This window comes from Lagopus muta, chromosome 3 (genome assembly GCF_023343835.1).
Source record: "Lagopus muta isolate bLagMut1 chromosome 3, bLagMut1 primary, whole genome shotgun sequence".
Taxonomy (NCBI): Eukaryota; Metazoa; Chordata; class Aves; order Galliformes; family Phasianidae; genus Lagopus; species Lagopus muta.
Window position 1 is genome coordinate 53,606,318 of NC_064435.1, and position 21,165 is coordinate 53,627,482.

Consider the following 21,165-nt stretch of genomic DNA (forward strand, 5'->3'; position numbering starts at 1 on the left):
CCTTCAAATATTGGAAGGCCACAATTCAAAGTGGGTTTCCTTCATAATGCAGTCTGTTCTGTATACAGGTGGCATTTCATAGGATTAGAAACAACATGCAGTATGTTCTGTTCTTTGACTAAGCAATGTGTATTCCAAGCCAATAAAAGAGACCTTTTAAGCAATTTAGTATGTTGTCAATCCTGCCAAACCTTGGAAAGGTACTTAGCTCTATTTTATCTAAATCATTTAGGTTTTCTCTGCTTTTGTCGTATTTGTCACATTATCTCCACACAGTCTAAGTGAATTAACAATGAATTGGTAAGTTTTGGTTAAGGTGCAGGCCACGAAAGACAAATACGGAAACTTACACAAAGGCACTTCTAATAGAGAAGTGTGATTTTTTGGTAAATTTACATATAGAAGGTACCAGGGATAAATATAGCGAATGGTATCAGCTAAGATTGGTTTTTATTCTATGAAAGATCAATGATCATGTTTCTCAGTGATGTTTTAATATGGGAAGATACCACATGAGGTCTATTGGCTGTATAAATAGTTTATTCATTTCTCTTTTGCAGCACACAAGAAAGGTTAAAACTGCAGAAGAATGTATGAAAGATGATACTGCATTGTTAATGTGTTGGTGGACTTGTAGCAAAGGTCTAAAAAGGTTTTCTGAGTAAATTTTCATATCACTCAGCCTCTGGGAGAGTTATCATTAACACTCTAATGAAAACTGCAATTGAGAATAAATCTGTATTCCATGTTGTCTACTTCTGATGTAGATGTGGATATACAGCTGCACTTTTGTATGTGTGGTAAAATTATACAGAGAAAATACCAAACTTCACTTTTCCAGAAGAAAAGTCACAGTTAAATTTAATGAAAGACTATCTGATCTTAAGAGAAAATTTTCTTTCAGTTTAAACTGGCTTGATTATTCATGACTGTACAAAACATGATTTATAATAAATCTTTCAAATAAATTAGTGTAAAATTTTAAGTGTGTCTATATAAAAATACATTTAATATTTAAAATTATTGCATACATTTGACATAATTCCGTCTTCTTTACAACCATACTGACGTATTAATTATGTGTGTATATATATTTTTGAACATTTTGAAAAGATGAATTTATTACTAAGAAGAAGTAAAACAAATCAAGACAAGAAAATCAATCCATACACAGATTTCCATAATGGACTCTATTTTTCAAGTACACTGAAAACAAAGGAAATAGATTTCCTATCCTAATTTTTGGCATGAATTCCTCCTTATTTGTGGATCATAGACCTGACAGTGTAGAAAGGCAATGATTTCTTTTATTTTTGGTGTTTCTAATCAGTTTATTTTTAGGTAAATAGGCAAGTGGTTCAGGATTGTATATGCGGAAATCAGGCTGAAGTCTGTTGATGGCCGTATTTTGCCTCTGTATGAGGAGTGGAATTATATCATATCTACTATGTGCACTGTGATCAAATGTGTTGTTCATAAATGTCCTTTTGGGATCAGTTGTACAATTTTTGTGTACAGCAATATACTAAAGTTTCTAGACAGATAAAATTTACAGAGGTAAAAATGAGCCAACCTGTACTTTAAAACACTGATATAGGGAATGTGAGTCTTTAGATCCCTGAAGAAGAGCAAAAAATAAATATTTGTGGGTAGTATACACTCCATAAGTAAGTAAATGGAGTAATTTGAAGACTAAGACCAGTTAGGCAGGTAGTGTGAAAAAACCTGCTTTTATTAAGGAAAATGAAACTCTGCTTCCATCAGAGTACTATATTCAGGCTATGGAAAATGAGTTGCTAGACTATGAATTATACTGTATTAGTTGCTCAACCTGTGAGACTTGCAATATTATAACACAGGAAAATATGCAGCAGCCCTGCCCACCCTGCAGCTGTTTGTATAGGAACACTTCTTGCTTTGCGAGGCAGTAAAGGTTTCACTGTTGTTGCTGAATTCCCATTGTCATAATCCTTTTTTAGGCCATCATAAAAATTACTGTGATGAAATGGACTTTGCACCACGTTTGTGAGAGGAAAACGTTTAATGCAGTCCAGACACATAAAAATCTTCAAACCTTTAGGCTCTGTGATTCAAGGATAAAAATGTGATTCCACAGTAACAACAGGAAAGAATAGACATAGATACTGATTACTCCTCCCTGTTGCCTTCATGATCCTTTCCTGGGGAAAAGAACTAAGAGGATTTTTTACTTCCATCTTTTATATTTCATACCACAAGCCTTTCTGCAGTAAGCCAGGATAGGAAGGGTAATTGGACCAGGCTTTCTACCATGTAATGACTCCAAAGCAGAATGCTGAAGCTTTTTCTTGGTTAGTCACCCTTATTACTGCTGCACAAGAAGTGAATGGATAAATATCCAGTACTCTTATGACTCTCAACAAACATTAGAAAAATGAAAAAAAGGAGTATGTCAAGCATGATAAAATTGCTATGATATTTTGCAGAGAGGCCTAAGATTTTTTGTAGAAATTGAATAAAAATATCATGCTAATTTTTTCCAGGCACTCAAGATTGAAAGAAAAAATACAAGAGATATTGAGTACAATGCTCTGCCATTATATCACTACTTGAATTGATCAAATATATCAATGATAAATTGGATAAATTTACTTTGTTGACTGAAGCAAGCCATAGAATAATTCTAAGCTCTTTAATTCTAGAATAATAAATTAGTTTAATACGTAGACTATGTTTTGTTTATTAGTATGGTTCTTTTACTTTCTGGACAGTTTATAACAGTTTATACTTAACTATTGCTGTTTTTTACTGAATGTATTGATAATGAACAGAGGAGGCATAAAACAACTTGTAATACTTTCTGTTTATTTATATATAAGCTGAGGAATAAATTGTAGAAACAATCTTGATTAGTGTATTCACTTTCCTATTCTTAGCTTTAAACTATTAAAAAATAAAAACAAAAATCCCTGGTCTATAAAAAAATGAATTAAAAAAAAAAAAAAATAACCATGGCCACAAAGACTTGTAATCTCTAACATTTTAATTAATATTTGATTTTGAAATGTAGATCATTCTTATTTTCCAAAAATGAAATATATTTCAGAAAGGAAGGATGTTTTAAAAAGAAATTTTTGTATATTTGGAATCTGTGTATCCTCAAGGTTGAAGGCTGCCAATTCTGACAAAAAGGATCAATCAAATCTGCGCTGAAGTGACTACTAAATGTCCTTACTGAGTCCTGTGTCAGTCTCAGTGAATCACACTTTAATACTCAGAACTCTTTGGTTCAGAACATGAGAATAGGATTGATAAAGGTCAATGATTTCCTTCAAAAGCTTGTCCAGTTTTCCTGGTATGAGATCAAAGCCTGGTACAAGATATCACAACTTTTTTTTTGATTCCTTCTTTCACACTCTTGTGCTTCAGAGACAATTATGATATTTTTTTAATTTAATGTTTGCCATACGGTAGTCAGTGTAGATTATAATACTTGTGTTTCATCATAACTATGATCTGACATAATTCTGAGAAAGAAAAAAAAATAAGCCCTGCAGTTCCTACATCAACTACTGAACTTCTCATAGTCAGGATTAGAGAATGGCTTCAAAATCAGATATTAAAGAATAGAGGGAGCCAAGACTCATAATTGAAAGATAATGATAGAGGCATTCATCTGTGAAATGTATGTGTGTTTTCAATTAGTTGCAAATGTTCTTTATACAGCTCAATATATGAGACACATTAGTTTGTAAAACCCACACAACGTTTCAAACAACAGACTCTAGTTTTAGGATGACCTAGAGTATTTGAAACTGAGGAAAATACATGAAGGAATAGAAGTGAGAAGAGGAAAACTGTGTGTGCTAGTTACTATGATGAAACAACAGTAAGGCTCAGTGAAATATAGTCAATTTCCAGCTATCGAACTTATCCTACGAATATGCACATCACTTTCTCAAAGGTTCAGAATACTTTTACATGTAATGCGTTCTCAGTCAACTTTATCTATACAACCACATCCTACACAGAAGGAAATAAGGGTTCTGCTGCTGTCAAGACCAATCCTCTATTTTGAAGTATAATACGCTAAGGGAGTCAAAAACAAGTGCTGAAGTTTAGAGGGTAGACACGCAAGTGAAAAATAAATGTCATACCTGTTCTCTTTGTAAAATCAGCTGTGCCCCACTGTCAGGGAATTCCTCTTAAGTTCCTTTTCTCTGTGTGTGGCTGTGTCTCGGCATTCACTCCTTTTGTATATTGTTTACCACTACTGGCACTGGGAGCTACACCAGCGTCCGTGGGATACGTAGTATGTTTTGAATGAAAGCTCTCCTTGTTACCTTTAACAATGTCAATTGTACTAAATCCCCAGCACTCTGCTCTCCCCTTTGGTAGTTAGAAATAACATTGTTGGCCGCAGTGAGAAAGGGTTTTGAATAAACATTAGGCAGACAGCAAACTTCTACATATAATCATTACATAAATTTGTATTTTAAACATTGGAAAGTTTTTTTGAGTGCCAAAATTCGAAACCTTCTTTATAAAGTGACAAAAATTGTCTAGGTAAACATTTTCAGCCTATACTCCAATAGAAAGAGCTAAGCACTTCTGATCCAAGATATTGCTGCACTACATGGAGAAGTCTGAACTCAGGCTTTTCAAACTCAAGAGGTTGTCACAGTGTAGATATATTGCAGACAACAATTCCATCACTCTGACCTTTTTCCTTTAATTTCTTCCTTTAAAATTGCATCCTGATATGATAGCACCTCTGGTACAAATCTGCATCACTCAATCTTAAGAAGTGTTGTGCATGAGGAAACTTCCTGATGCATGGAGAGCTCTGACTCATCTCTCACCATCTTGCTCTCCAAGCAAGCTGTCAGTGGCTGCCTTGACAGCAAGAAAAACATCTGAAGTCTATAAGGAGACTGCCTAAGGATCTCTGTGTTCCCTATTTGGGAGTCACATGCATTCAAAGCTAAGATAGAGTATTTAGAGTAATTACTCAGTTTCTGTTCTGTCCTTGACATTAGCAGTTTCTGGAGCCATCCATAGATGGGAAGCTAAAACACATTTTTTGGAAAACAACGTAACAGAGGTGTGAGGAGAAATTCCTAAAATTAGATGCTCAATGACCCTGTCGTCATAGGTGTTGAGAATGTATTTCTATCTAGACCCACATGGGTTTGGTGACTATCCATACAATTAGGATGTATAATTTATATCCAGTTATTAAAATAGCTATACACTTTCCCCCAGCTGTAGTATGCCATTCACCAATCTCATTTAATTCTAGCAATGCTCTCTAATATACTGTTTTTTGCACAGTAAAACAACTTTTCTGACTTTACAGGTGTTCATATTAGTGGATAGGATAGTTGAGAAGTTTCCTGTCCATTCTCAGGCATTGTGCTAATTCAGGACAGAGAGAAACATGCTTTCAGGGGTGTATGTGCTCCCTTACAAAAACTCTTTCTGGTGTTTCAAAGCCTAAAAAGTACGGTGAACACAGTTCCTTTTACAGTAAATTATTTCTCTGATTTTCACTCAAGTGAAGAATGATTTGGACTTCTGAAGCCTGCAGTGGAGCCACATACCTTCAATTGCTGAATATCAGTTGACACATGAACCTAGGAGACTCTTGTCTCGTACATAGTCAATTTCCATGCTCTGTAATCTCAATTTCTTAAACTAATAGTGGACACAGTAGAGCTAGAAACATGTTTAAGTGTTGTCAGTCTGTTTCACTTTGGACTTAAGTTCTGAATACGTTCAAAAGCAGGTTATAAAAATAAATAAATGCATTCAAAAGATGTGGGCTCAGGTAGGCAGTCTAATCATATGTACGACTTTACTTTTCCTCAAATTGTAAACCATGACTGAGGTATAGAGTTCCTCACTACTCCTCAGTTTCTGAAGTATCTTAAGTCGAATGGGCAGAGGGACTACTCTGATGATAACAAATGCTTACTTGCACGTCATTGCTTCCCCTCTTATGATTGTTTTAGTTTATGAAATTGCAACAAGATTTGTGTTGTTAGAAGTCTTTCTTAATTCTTCTTTTTGGACATAAGAGATTCATTTCAGATTCAAAATGGGCTTAAAGTCCATTGATTTTGAGGAGTTTGAGTGGTAAGAGGCAACTGATAAATGTTTCAACTGCAGAGCTGCTCTGTGCTTCTGTAAGTGAATATTGGTTTAAATGATTTCATTTGCATGGCCTTAGCAAAACAGAAGCACTGGCAAAAAGAGGAGAGGCAATCTGTAAATAAAGGTCTGAAATGACATTTTCCTCACGTTTTTATCAGCAATTTAATAAAACATCTGCTACCAGATTCTGGTTGCTTAACATGGTAGGTGTGGCTGCCTTTTTTTGTTTGTATTTTTGCTTCAATTAACCAGCCAATCAGAAGCTATTTTTATCCTCTGTAATATCTAAAAGAGAATCCCAGGTAATCACATGGAAAGATTCTGATCATTGAAGCTAAAGTCTGGGGAGACTGGGGGTCCACGTGAATACTGTTCTGTTTTCTTTATGATCTTTAAAGCTAAACAATTACTTTAGCTGTTTGTGCCTTTAGATTTGCACTGCCAGATGAAGCAGGTTTTTTTTTTTTTCTTTTTTTCTTTTTGTTCAAACCCAGAATTTTTCTGTGAAATGTTTAGGAACAGAAGACTGAGCACAGCATTAGCAAAACTAAGATATGATTTCCCTCACTTATTTCTTTAATAGGGACATCAATCTCCTTGTCGTGATTTCATTACTATACACATATTGCTTTTTTCTTTTCCCCCCCTCTCCCCCTCCAGCTTATTTATTCATATTTTACATTGAGGGAGACTAATAAACTAGCAAGTAAGCAAACCAAACCGAAAGAAGCACTGAATAGCAGAAGTGGAATTAAAACCTGGTTCTTACGAAGTGAAACATTAAGTGCAAGTTGTCACAGCAGGGAGTATGCTGTATTTAAAGGCATAGTGAGCATTGAAATACTCATTTCCTTGTAATACTTATAAGCATTGCTTCTTTTTTTTTTCTTTTTTTTTTTTTTTCAAACCCATTTACTGCATTGTGTGCAAGGTACTGAAAAAGTTTTCAGTTTTACATAGCACAACGTGTTTGAGACTTGCTCCTACAGTCAGTTTAAATACACTAAAAAAAGAGAGAGCAGCAAACAGCTGCCACCATCACAGCTAATGCTACCTTGGACACAGTAATGATAAGTAGTTGTCCTGTTTTAAGCTGAGGCGGTTTTATTAGCAACACCAGTGTTTTGGTTGTTGCTGAGTAATAGAATATGCTTAGAGACAGGCAAAGTCATTCAGTGTGGAAAAGTCACTGCCTTTATGCTGCTATGGGAAGGGATGGGTTGGAGACAGGACAGCTTCATTGAATTAGAACAGGGATTATGCAATACCACATGACATTGTGAAGCAAGCCATTAAATTATGGGTGGGAGTTGGCTGTGGGTGGGCTGCTGTTCAAATATTGGTGAAATACTGCATTGTTGGCTGGGTATCAGTTGGTGATTAGTTCATAGAATGGCTTGGGTTGGAAGGGACTGTTTTTTTTTTTTTACTTTTCTAATCACTCTTAAATGAGTTTAGAAATGACTGCGAACTGTTTAATAATAAGTAGCAAATAAATTAAAACAATGAAGCCTCCATGGCATCTGCCCATTTGAAACTTGTATATAAGACTGTTTTGAGGATGTTTCCTGATATCTTGGCAGTGATTAATAGAATATGCTATTCAACCATTGTAGATATGTTTACACCTATGCTTAAAATTGAAAGGTTTTGGCCTCAAGGCTCAAATTCATAAGGGTCTAGTTTATCTTGCAAAAGTGCTGTTGTATTTGCATTAATTTTATTTTCTAAATTTCTTAATTACAGCTGCTATAACTTCATGTATTGCTTCCCCTAACCTTAGTTCCACATTAGAAGACACTAAGTGTAACTGTATGGTAAATTTACTGTTATACTATTAATATTTTCCCAAATTTCCAGGAAGGTTTTGATTTTCTTATTTATGTCTACTTTAGGAGCATGCAAGGTTCTCTAAAACCTTCCACTTGTTAGGATGTGCAACAGATTCTAAAGTTCCACCCTTTCCCTTCTTACACTTCGGGTCTTCGTTTAATGACAAATACCTCATTTTTCTAGCATTGATCACATATCTATTCAGCACCTGAGAGTTAACAGTGAAGTAGGGAAGAAAGCAAACTTGCTTTCAGTTCTTTATGACCTAATTTTCAAATTGTTCTTTTGCATGACAGCAAATGAGGCCAATATCACTTTTCTGTACAAGTAATGGTATGCATGTAAACGGATCTGGAAATCAAACACTTGAAAGATTTGTCTATTGCATTTTATTAATCATTTGTCTAATTGTACCTTTTCATCTGCACTAATATTTTTTAACAATTAGGCCTTTCTCATAGAGAAAGAACAGGAATATTACTTCTTTAGTTGTAGTTGATTTCTCTTTGGGGTAACAAGAAGTAGAATATAAAAGTGTTTTCCATGCTACAAAGATTTTCTGGCCTCACATGATTTTCCCTGCTAATTAAAATAAGTAATGTTTGGTTTTTAGTTTATGTTGTTGTTGTTGTTGTTGTTATTATTATTATTATTATTAAATCTATTATTACTTTCTAGCATTCATATTTTTTCCTGTGCAATTCTGAAGCAATGACAGATAGTTATTCTGGGTTAGATAAAATACTCAAGCAGCTTTGTCTTTTAAGGAAGCATATCTCAATAAGCAACAGTTTATTTATGCATCTCTTAGAATTAAATTATACCATCTGAATAAATGCTGTTAATAACTTTGAATATGGCCCAAGGTAGGAGAATGTCAGAGTCTCATGGATTGCAAAAGATCTAAGCAACATTTTTGCCTCATATTCAATTTGATGGGTTTTGGTGGTCTTGTTTGTTTCTTTGTTTACTGTTTGATTGCTTTGTTTTCATGGAATTCTTGTTAATGTTTTTGGAAACATGTTTCGTCTTACACATAGAAAGCTTCATAACATGATTTATTATTTCTTTTGCATTTCAGAGGCAATTGTCATCATTTTCTATTTGACAGTGTTAGCAAAGTCTTCATACTAGATGCATCATGATTTCATTTTATATTCCTCTTCACCCCTATCACCCCTATATTTATGCTGTATTCAAGGTAAAAATCAATCTCTTCTCTGTGCTCCATTTATTGGTAAGTTAGACTGCTAGTGACAATTTCAGAAACAATAATTAATCAGCTCAGATATTCTGTACAAAGAGAACTTAGCTTGATGGGGCATAAGTTTTTTATTATCTTACAGCTTTTGAGTATCTGTAAAAAAAAACTTTTAAAAGTGATTTTTTCTGATTTCCCCAAAAAAGAAACATTAAAGATTAAAATGTTCTTATTTCTCTTTCTTGTGGTAGATTTTCTCAAGTGTGATAAGATTTCAAGCACATCAGACTTCACCTAGCTCTGCAAATCCACTTTGTTTTATGAAATTTAGAGAACAAGTGCAATGATTTATAAAATACTTTGAAAATCCTAAGTTAGTGATGGATTTTATTTTGCATTAGATAAGAAGGATGACATTTCCTACTCATACAAGTGTTTTGTTCATACAAGTATGTATCAAAGCTAATTTCTTCACTGCTACTTATATACCTCCCTGCCTCCCCAATATTAGGTGATGTGTCTGTTATACGAGTTATACGGACTTGGTGTTTTCAGCATCCTAGCATTTTCAGTTTTATTCCTGCTAGTTCAAGCTCAGGTCAAGGCTGTTTACAGTTATCTTCTCCTGTTAAGAGGATAGTCATATTTTTGGTAAACTCTGACAGAAAGTAGCGTTGTCTTGCATAGTTACACACAGGTCATCCTTGAATTTTTCAGAATAAGCATTTTCTAGTTGATGATAATGTAATGTGAAAGTAATGAAATACCTTTTAATAGTCCCTCAATTTCCAAGCACTGAGGAGTTAGCATGAAACGAACAGTTCTTATGAACAGACTTGTTTGATCTCACATCCATTTAATTATGTTTTTTAAGAATTACAGTTCACTGCTGTAGTTATGTTAGAATGCATTCTCTGGGAGCCTTTTATTGCTTTAGATGTACTTGCAAACGCCCACTGAATTTTCACTCAGCCCTAGTGGAACTTAAGAGGTGCAATAGGGGTCTCAGCATCTGAGCAGTGGTGTTATTTGTGTATGCTCTATAACAGAAATAGGAACCCTACAGGAATGAGTTGCAATGCTCAAAGCTTGTCAAAGTACTTTGTGGATTTGTAGAGGGAAAAAATACCAACAAATGCAGAGCAAGGTGAACCTCATATGAACCATATACTCCCTACTATCAAGTATTCCAATAGTTTTCTGAGGTTTTCAGCTAGGTAAAGGAAAATCACCTATAATTTTCTCCTCACATAAAACGGGAAGCGTCACACAAAATTTCCTGCAGGTGAACTTCAGAGAATGTGAACTTACAATTGCAAATACAGATTGAGCTCTTTCTTATAAATTTGATATTTACTTCTGACACATTTTGCATACAGGTAATGGAAAGGAGTGGAATTGTCAAAATGATCAGAATGTTTTATTTGTAGATTTTCCTGAAATGTTCATTCACTTACTCCTGCTAGAAAACTATCTTGCATCTAACAAATGTTTGTTTGAGGAACTCAGCTGTCTAAACACACAGAATGATCACAGCCAGCGGTATCCCATAAGTCAGATCATTTTTCCCTGTATTTTCAATGCACCCATAAAGCAACATCCAGTTCTTTGTTGAACAGAAGCCAGAACATAACTACAAATTGAGATTTCAACCCTCACAAAGATATGAAATTTTAGAGGATAAAATTATTTGCAAGATGCTTTATTTCATAAGGATGCTTCAGTGGATGAAAATAACTATTATCAAGAAACAAACAAGGAAATAAGAAGATGTGCCTTGAATCCCATAATTCTTCAGAGTGCAAATAAATTGAAAGATCAGATTTTTTTCTTTCCTTTTTTTTTTTTTCAGTTCTCCACCCTTCTTTATTTTTTCTTGTTTTTGTTGTTGTTGTTGTAGTTTTCAAATTGCAGCAGCAGAATGTATATAAATGATCTTAATTTTTAAATTAATTCTAAAGGTGGTAATCAGCTTCAGTTCTGTTTATTATTGAGCCTAAAGTAAACCAAACTCTTGATTTGCTGATGACATAACTTTGGTGCAATTTGTTCAGCTTAGAAGGAAAAGTTATCAGATATTAAATCATTTGATAGCACTGGGGGTGAAAGGCAGATCAAATAAATTTGTAGGCTCTCCAATTCTCTTCTTCATATAGTAGGAAGAAAGAGCACAGTGTCATTGTAACTGTCCAGCATTTGCACCAAAACTGAGACAGGAAATGTGAAAGTCACCTTAGTATGGAACCAGAAATGAAGAACCCAGCATTGTCAGAGTTGTGCAATATTAAAAGACACAATCTCTCAGTGCAGTAGACAGACCAAATTTTCTGCGTTTTTTTTTACTAGGAACTTATTGTTATGCCTCCAATACGTGAGCTTGTTTGTCCCTTAGTCTTATGGTTTATTCCAGAACAAAATTACAGTCTCATAAAACAGCGTACTGGTGCTCTAACTATGTAATTAGACTTCAGTATGAAATGTTGTGGAGTGTTATTAATAAGTGATTGTTTTGTTTAATTGTTGATTATAAAATAATATTAAATATGCACTGATAAAACTATTATAAGCAAAACATTGTAAAGATATGTTGAAATAATATACATTTTGTAATTATTAAGCATAAATATGGGCTTCTATAATTTAATAAATCTTGCTAAGTGTTTAGTCTTTTTTCTCTGACTATATCATAGGCTGTTGCAGCTCCACTAAGAAAACTTGCTTTTGTAAATACTTGAGGTAATCTCATTTTCTGGGCCCTCCTTGGAAAATATTGTGCTTCAATTTTTTTAATACCAGACTATCATCTTGTATATTGTGAAGACTTTAAGGCCAGATAACTCTCAGAATGTGAGGAATGAAGCTCAACTGTTTGAAAAATTTCTCTGTATGTAAATACTTACTTCTATTCAACTGAGAATGCTCCAACAGTTAACTTAATTAAGATTTTAACCTTCCTAATATTTCTTAGACTCAGTTAGAAAGTAATTACATTTTTTTATTTCTTATTCCAGAAAATACAGAGATTGAGATAAGACTGGAGTAAAAATTATCCTGGATGTTTAATTTATACTCTTTTTTTCCCCCCAAAATAATGAGTCTCCTTCCTTTTCTTTCTTTATTGTTCTGCTCCTATTTGTTAAATGCCTTCTTTAAAATTTACTAAAATATAAAATTAATGTGTACATTAAGTGTGCAGATACAGAAGCAATTTTATTGGCAGATATAGTAGGAATTGAACCAGTGAGATCCAGAAGTAAACATTTAAACTTTTATTTCTATCAAAATATTCAACAGACTATTACTGGGGGCTATAGGAATTTACTTTGTATGTCTGATGGTCTGATGGCTCTGAAGAGTACTTGTAATTTGTTCTTGCCAGTGGATTACATATTGCCATTACTTAAAAAAAAAAAAAAAAAAAAAAAAAGAGGAAAATATATCTGTAACACCTATAATTCTTAGGGCGTATATGGGGAATTATGTGTGGACACTTAAATTTATGAGTTTAAACTTGCTGTTGAATTTGACCTTGATTTTGTAATTGTGAGTTCTTCAGAGCATAAGAGTGTTGTGGATTTTATAGTGTTCAGTGGCCTCTGTATAGATTTCTAAAGCCATGAGATATCAGAGTCCTTCATGAGAGAAAAGCCCTCTCTTACTCAAACTGATGTTTCCAGTTATAGCTCTGTAAGAGCTTTCTGAGTCAGCTCAATGAAATTCTGTTGTCAGGAAGAAGTAGATTAGGAAGTAATCTACTGCAACTGAGACTAGGTAGATTTAGCTGTTGTACAAGAAAGGTGAGAAAGTAATTTGAGAGAAGAAAAATAGTTTGACCTAGGAACCAAAACAAGAACTTAAGAAGACAGAAAACAACTTTTTGTTTGTTTGTTTTTACCCAGACTTAGATACAGGGTGCTAGCCTGATGGATTTTTATAGAAAAAGTCATTGTCATATAATCATAGAATCATAGAATGGCCTGGGGTTGAAAAGGACCACAATGATCATCCAGTTTCAACCCCCCTGCTATGTGTAGGGTCACCAACCACTAGACCAGGCTGCCCAGAGTCATCATAATGTCTTCTTTGTTTGTTTGTTCTTTTCATATAAACATAGAATGGCCTGAGTTGAAAAGGACCTTAAAGATCATCTAGTTTCAACCCCACTGCTCTAGGCAAGTATGCCAACCACTAGACCAGGCTGCCTAGAGCCACATCCAGCTTAGCCTTGAATGCATCTAGGGACAGGGTATCCACAGCCTCCTTGGGCAACCTGCTCTGGTACTTCACCACCTTCTATGAAACACTTCCTCCTAATTTCTAACCTAAACCTCCCCTGTCTTAGTTTAAAGCCATTCCCCCTTGTCCCCTGTCGTCGTCCCTGTGATCACTGTCAACCCATGGAAACAGGGTTTTGATCATTTTTGTTTGCTTATTATCCCCAGTATGAACCTGAAACTTCTTATTTAGTGAAAGATGGTAGAAACTTAGTCTTATATGTTTATAGAACAAGCTTATGATGTAATGCTGTAAAGTTACTCCCCTTGGTAAGGAAAAGTTTGCCTTCAACCCTCTCCACAATTCTCAAAAAGAACTACTATCTTTCCAAAGAGTCACATTACTGCTGTTTTTGTGTTGTTTTTTTGTTTTTTTTTAATGGCAAGAGTTTTACAAACTTCTAAGAGTGGTGAAATATGTTTGTGAAATACTGTGAATAAATGAGTCACATTTCTGAAGTAAACATCAATAGATTTCCTTTTATTTGTTCATCAAGTTCATCAAGTTCATCAAGAAGCTACCATCACTTTCTTCATTTCAAGCGCAGATACCTTCTGGGGAAAACTGTCTTACTTCCACTGATTTCCACTGAACCAGCAAATGTTTCTACCACTTTATGAACCTGACTTTCTGTGGAAATAAGTCTTATCCAGTACAAAGTCAACATGAGCCACCTGTACCCTCACCTCTCACATTTCAAAAATATATGAACTCGCTGATCAAGTGAAGACTAATTTGAGAGAAGTGGAGCTCTTAATCTCTTAATGCTCTTTTCCTAATTCTGCATCATCTAGGAGATGTGACTGTGTGTTTCAGTTGTTGTCCCTTGAACATCAACTCCAGCATCTTAATTTTCTTTCTCTGTGATTCAGGAATAGCACAGAATCTTCCTTGACTTTTGCTTTACTTCTCCTTACTTTACTTCCCTTCTGTTTGTTAAATTAGTATACTGTAGTGTCCTGCTTTAGAATTAGAATGAAATCAGGCTATGAAAGACATAGATGCAAGTACACTATTTGAACAAAAAATACCTTAGTACCATTTTCAAATCAATAAACATGACCATGATAATTGCATTTAGCAAATAGTTTGTGAAGCAAAACTGTTGCCATTTTATTACTTATGCGTCCTAATAAATAAAAAGGAACTGCAGGTCAACTGTCGTAGCTCAGGTAGAGCTGGCAAGAGAAAAACAGTTTAAACAGATTTTTGTCTGTACTTTGTGAATGTTTGATATGAAAATTGCTGGGAAAAGCAGTAAAAAATAGGATCCCTTTAAGCCATTTGTGAGTCTTAAAAAACATCAGTGGAATATATGTCCCATAGGCAATGCCATTTGTAAATGACTTCTGTAAGAACTATTCATAAATAAAACGAGTAGAGTTCGGAATAAAAATGATAAAGCTGACATTTTTTTCTAACTGAACTTGCCAGTTGGAGGGAAGCATCCCCTAGTGGGCCATCTCTAAGAATGAGAATAACGGAGGTAACCGCTAATGAGGATAAATGTATTGGGAGCTTTTTGAAGGTTTTAAGTGCCAATAGATAATCTGCAGTCTTCCTTAACTGCAGGGAAAAAGGGATTCAGATCGATGGGGAAAAAAAGGCTTGAAAATGTGGCACTCTGTCCTTGCTTTAAGTTCTTAGATGACCATGCTAGAAAAAAGAAAATTGGCACAAAGGATAATAAAAAAAATAAAACCTCAAGAGAGCAGGTATTTATCCTTTATAATAATCAGAAAGTATGGGCAAGAAATTTTCAACAATAAAATTAAATATAGAGCTATTGAAAAATCAAATAAGGTCTTAGAGTTTATGGTAGTGACACCATTTCTTTTACAATACCGTTTGGAAGCTATTCTGTTCTTAAATCTGATAAATGATTCTTTGTACATTACAAAATTTCAGCATCCACAAGCTGAAGCCCAAAGGATTCATAGTAGTTGGAGCAGTACTATTTTTATAAAGTGGGCTAATCACAGGCACAATGATTTAAGTCCTTGTAAAATAAAGCTTTCAAGAGATCTGACTTCCCTTTTTTTTTTCTTTTTTCTTTTTTTTTTTTTCTTTTTTTTCCTGCCACACAGTAGGGGATATCTGAACTTTGAAAAATTAGTCAGGCATACAATAAAAAAGTTAAGTAGTGTCATATCCATTTGGATTTCAGCTTTGAGAATTTTTTCTCATCAAAAAAGCAGTCACCAGAAGAAAACATACAGAAAAGAGGAATAGAGAAGAAAGTTTATATTAAAGCAATATGCAGGTTAGGAGACCCTAGTGGTCATAAATCGAGAATGTCATTGTTAAAAATCTGGTTGTTTATTTCCGGAAGCATTTCCCTGTCTCATTGACTTCTATTCTGAATATTTATTTCCCCATGAAATAAGTTTAAATTGTAAAAAGTATATATATATATATATATTTGTATGCAGACAGTTATGCACACCAATGCATTTAAAATTTCATAATGGTTTAGAACTTAACAGTAACACACTTAAGTCCTATTCAAAACTTGTAATTTTATTATACATTTATGAGACCTTGAGACTGGTCTACCTTCCAAAATGCAGTTTGCAAATTTTTCAGTGCAGTCAGAGACAGTTTAGCTTACCTGTTGCCACTTTGAAAATATATTCCTAATCAATGGGAATTAAGGTATACCACAGTTCCAGGTTGATTTTAATAACACCACTCACATCCACCACCCTCGCACAAAATAGAAAGAAAAAAAAAGGAAAAATTCTGGAAAAAATTAGAGACATTTACAGACTTGCATGGTCTGCTGAACAAGGAAATGCATTTCAACAAATCTCATCTGCAAGCATGTGTTTTTTAGAGCTCCTTACAAGACATTTTGGTTTATGGCACAATCTTATCTGTCTTTCCCTGCTCTCCTCCATCTTCTTCATATAAATAATATGAAAAATGAATATAAATTAAAGAAAATGAAATCTCTTCTTATCCCTTATTATGTTGTTAGCAGTGACAAATGTTTATTTTTTTAGTGTTCAACACTGTTGCATTTAGCACCATACACAGAAGATTTTCTGAAATGGCACAACTTCCATAACTCTCATGGAAATTTTGGAGTTGTACACTGTTATAATTGTAACTAACTTATTCTCTGAAGATTTGGTCATTGGATTATGATTCCTTCCATTTAGATTTGTAGAAGAACTACACCAATAATACTAACATAAGTAGCATGTACTTTGCATGTAGCTTATTAAAATGTCTGATATCAAAACAAGTATTAGTGCCATGTCTGCTCAGCAGGAACAGTATGAAGACAAACTCTGTCAGTTTCCTCAACTTTCAGTAGTTCTTGTTTTATCTGCCATGCAGCATACATTCTATTGAGTGCTCACTACATTGGCAAAAGTAACCAAGTGTCTACCCTTGGTGACTTAACAGTGACAGTCCTTACACAGCAATGGATTTTCTGGTAGTTAAAATTCCTGGCCAAAAAAAGTTCATAGTGTCCATTGCTGAATAGTGTAACCAAGCATGTGAGACTGGAAGACGGAAGAAAGGCTTAACCATCACGTCTTCATATCTTGTGCTTCTCCAAGTCAACACATAGAGAACGACTTGCATTGACAAGTGAGTACTGATAGTCCAAAGAAATCCTGATGGCAGTACAGAAAAGCTACGTACAGACAGGAAACAGAAAGATTTAAGTTAGTATTCCTCTATATACACAGGAGATTGCAATTTTATCTGAAAAAAGCTGTATTTAAAGTTTTTTTTCTTTTTTTTTTTTTCATAGGGCTTTTCCTTGGTTTTAGAACATCAATAAAGGGGAAAAAAAATCTATAAAATTAACAAATAGATAAATATAAACATTTATATCTAGCTTGAATCTAAAACAGAAAATTGCCTACACTGTACTCTTCTCCACTTTTTTTTAGTTTGCAATTCCCAAAGTTATTGGTATGATTTTTATTCATTCTAGGTGTGTACTTCTATTTGAAAGAGTGTATATGAAGTATGCTCAAGTCAAGTAAAGGACTGATTAAATGTCGTCAATACTATTGAGTTCAAAAGCAAGGTTCTTTATTAATTTCATCCGGTATCTAGTCTCATAGTGATCCAGAAATTTTTTCAGATTGCACATTCTGATGTGGTTTCATGCTACTCTCCTTCATTTTTCAGGACAAATTACTAATTAAGAAGGCTCAGTCTCTGAAGATAGAATATTGACATTTAAGTGCTTATATAAAAAAAAAAGTTCTTGTAGGATTTTTTTTTTAAAGAAAATTATATAACATGTAAAGTATTTTAATTAAGTCTTTTAAATTGCAGAAGGAAATACATCTCTTTCTCCTTCATTAAAAGAATTTTAATAGCCTAGAGTAGGCTATTATTCAACATTGTGAGAATACTGAGTATGCTAAATTAATCTGTTTATTTCTACAATGCAATTTTCATCCTTTTAATCATGGAATAAGAAATGGCCAGGAGAACTCAGCCTTAAAACTTTTTATAGTTCTTTTTAATGTTGACACTTCTTTATATTTCTAATTCCTTTAAATTTGCATTGATTCCTGTCCTATTTACAGTGACTTTAAAGTTCAAGACTTTTAGATTTGCATTTGAATTTAATGGAAGTAAAATATCGTGTCACCAATCGCAAAGAATAGCCTTTCTTTCAGTTTTTTTATATTTTAGTATTTTATATGTTGTTTAATCATGCTGGACCATTAAGGACTACTATGCTTCTTAAAATTCTATGAATATGGTAACTGAAGTGTTACAAATAACAGCTCTATCATTTCAATATGTGCTATATTTCTCATTTTAAGAATTTTATTACAAAGGTCACTATTGAATGAAGAACTCAGAAATAAGGTATTTAACAGAACTGCACACAACTGCAGCAGCTCACTCAAATTTAAGACTATGGAGAATCTGAGAGAAGCAGCAAGGATAATTTGAAGGAGTTGTTTTCATACAATCTTACTGTTGCAGTTGTTATTCCAACATCTAATATCACAGTCTAATATGTGGTGTTAATATGCGAAGTTAATATGATGTCTACTATGTGCTAGTAAACAAGATCTATTATCTTCATAAATGTGAATATTAAATAAAATTAGATACTGACAATAACAGGATGCTGGGATGCTGACACAGGAAAACATTCCAAATTAGTAGATAATTTGACAGAACACGTATATTCTAACTGATATATCTCAACTTCATATTTAGAAAAAAGTTGACAATTCCATTTTCCAGTTAAAAGCTTCAGGAAATAAGGGCCATTTCAGTTTATTTCTAACTAATCCAGAGATGGAATGGTGAAATAAAATGTTTGCCTATTTCTATGTAACTATATAGATTCCCTTGGTTTTTAATATCAATTTAATATTAATATCAATATTAATCAAATATTTAATGAGAACAAACAAGTGAAGAATGAAGGTGCTTTGGTGACTTCTAAGAAGAATAGCATGGAAAATCACATGTTCTCTACTGAAATAAAATTTTAATATCTAAAAACAATTTGAGAGAAAGAGTTGATTTAAAGGACAATAAGGTCTTACTGAAAAGAGATCTGAACATAAAGGGAAATAAATTAGACACTATGTTAATTAATTAAAGCAGTAGTAACATTAGAGAAGGGTAAATCACAGTCTCGATATGAAGTCTGCGTATTCACGCAGAAAACATTGTTTGACTGAAAGCCACATATTTCAGTCTCTTTTACTGCTATTTTCTAATTCCATATTTAGAAACTATTTCTTTTAAACTACAGCAAAAACAGGAAGAAAGGAAAATCTGGAAAACTTGGGCTGGTAAGCCCTCTGCATCTGGGAAAATCATACAACAGTACCTTTGTGAATCAATATTAAAACACATATATGACAAGGACATTATCTGAGACAGCCAGCATGGCTTCAACAAGGACAAATTGTGCCTGACCAATCGGTTTTTTTTCTAAGATAAAGTGACTGCATCAGTCAACTAGGGAAGACCAACTGGGAAGACCACCTACCTGGACTTCTGTAAAGCCTTTGACAAACTCCTGTGTATAAATTGGAAATATATGGATTTAAAGGGTGAACTATTCTCTGTATATAATTAGAATTGTTCTCTTTAGGTCTATGACAAAAGTACTGCTGAGACCCAAACAGTAATCATAGAGATTGTTAGAAATTGTTATGAAGGAGTTAAAAAAAAAAATAAATCATAGTATCACTTATATATACATACTGTGCTTACACTTGAAAGTGATGCATAATGCTGGTTACCTCCTATCAAAGATAATGGAATCATAGAATTGCTCAGGTTGGAAAAGACCTTCAAGATCATGAAGTCCAATCTAACCATACTACCCAAATTCTAACAACTGACAGCTAAATCGTGTCCCCGAGTACCACATCCAAATGGTTTTTAAACACATTCCAGAATGGTGACTCAATCACCTCCCTGGGGAACCTATTCCAGTGCTTAACAACCCTTTCTGTAAAGAAGTTTTTCCTGATATTGAGCCTAAACCTCCCTTGGCACAACTTGAGGCTATTAAGAAATGATGAAGTAGAACAAGCAAGGCACAGAGAAGGGCTAGACAAATCATTAGAAATAAGGTGTAAATTTCACACAAAAAAAATTCTTTTGCCTAGAAAACAAGTAACCTAGGAGAGTTTTGTCTGTCTGGAAAAGGGGGATGGGAATGTGCTGTGATTTAACCCAGCAGGTGGCTAAGTACCGCAGTTATGTGCTGACTCCCTCCTTCCCATTGGGCTGGGGGAGAGAATGAAAAAAAAAACAACAACAAAAAAATCCACTCATGAGATAAAACTATTTATTGAGATAGAAAAAAAAGGAAAAGGATAAAAGTTATGCAACATATGCATATACAAATGTATATAATAAGTGATGAACAAGCAATTGCTTGCCATCCCCCAACCAATGCCCAGTTAGCCCTGAGTAGTAGAAAAGAGACTGGGAGATAACTCCCACCCCTTTCAAAACTTTCCTTCTGCATGATGTTATATAGCATGGAATATTCCTTTAGCCAGTTTAAGTCTGCTGTCCTATTTCTGTCCCCTCACAGCTCCTTGGGTGCCCCCTCATTGGTTGGACAGTAGGAAAACCTGACTGTCCTTAGCTCTTACAGCACTGCTCAGCAAGAACTAGAAACATCAGTGTGTTATCAACGTTTTTTCTCCTAAAACCAAAACTTGGCATCATATTGTCTTGCTGCAATTTGTAGGAGGGAGAGGAGGTTCTTTTAATATCTGTAAAGCCAGTGTGAGATTAAGAAACAGCAGTTCAAATGCTGGTCCGACCAGTTTATTACAGATCTTAAACAGAGAGATGGGGAAGAGGCGGACGGACACTATTATGAATTAGGGTAATGGAGAAGGGAAGGAGGGCGATAGAAAAGATAGAAAAGAGGAAGCAAGGAGTCTTTATAAGAAGCAAGAGGGAGATAGTCACCACCATGGATCCAATGTGGTTCATAGTTCAGTCATTGATCTTCAATAGCGGTGGGTCATCGAGCATTCTTGTTCTGTTGAGGACAGTGGTGACCACAGTGATGATGGTCCCTTTTTTAATGATAGTACCAACTTATTTATAAGTCCAAAGTGGTCGAGCCAGCTCTCTTTGGAATGACAGTTTCTGGCTCTGGGATCTCAGCAGAAACTCCTTTGTTCCTATCTTCCTGGCCTTGCCAGCAGATAAGGGGGAGCAGAGAGGCACCAACTTGTATC

At 34.4% G+C, this 21,165-nt stretch overlaps 1 protein-coding gene across 3 annotated transcripts in view; it reads right to left on the reverse strand.

Moving 5' to 3' along the window:
- Window positions 1-4,245, reverse strand: part of CDH19 (cadherin 19) — a 100,885-nt gene extending 96,640 nt beyond the window's left edge. Inside the window, exon 1 of one of the 3 annotated variants that reach the window (XM_048939768.1) lies at window positions 4,137-4,245. The gene's annotated coding sequence lies outside the window, so the exon portion shown is untranslated. The remainder of the gene's footprint in view (window positions 1-4,136) is intronic. The other 2 variants (XM_048939765.1, XM_048939771.1) reach the window with 2 other exon arrangements.
- Between the last annotated feature and the right edge of the window lie 16,920 nt (window positions 4,246-21,165).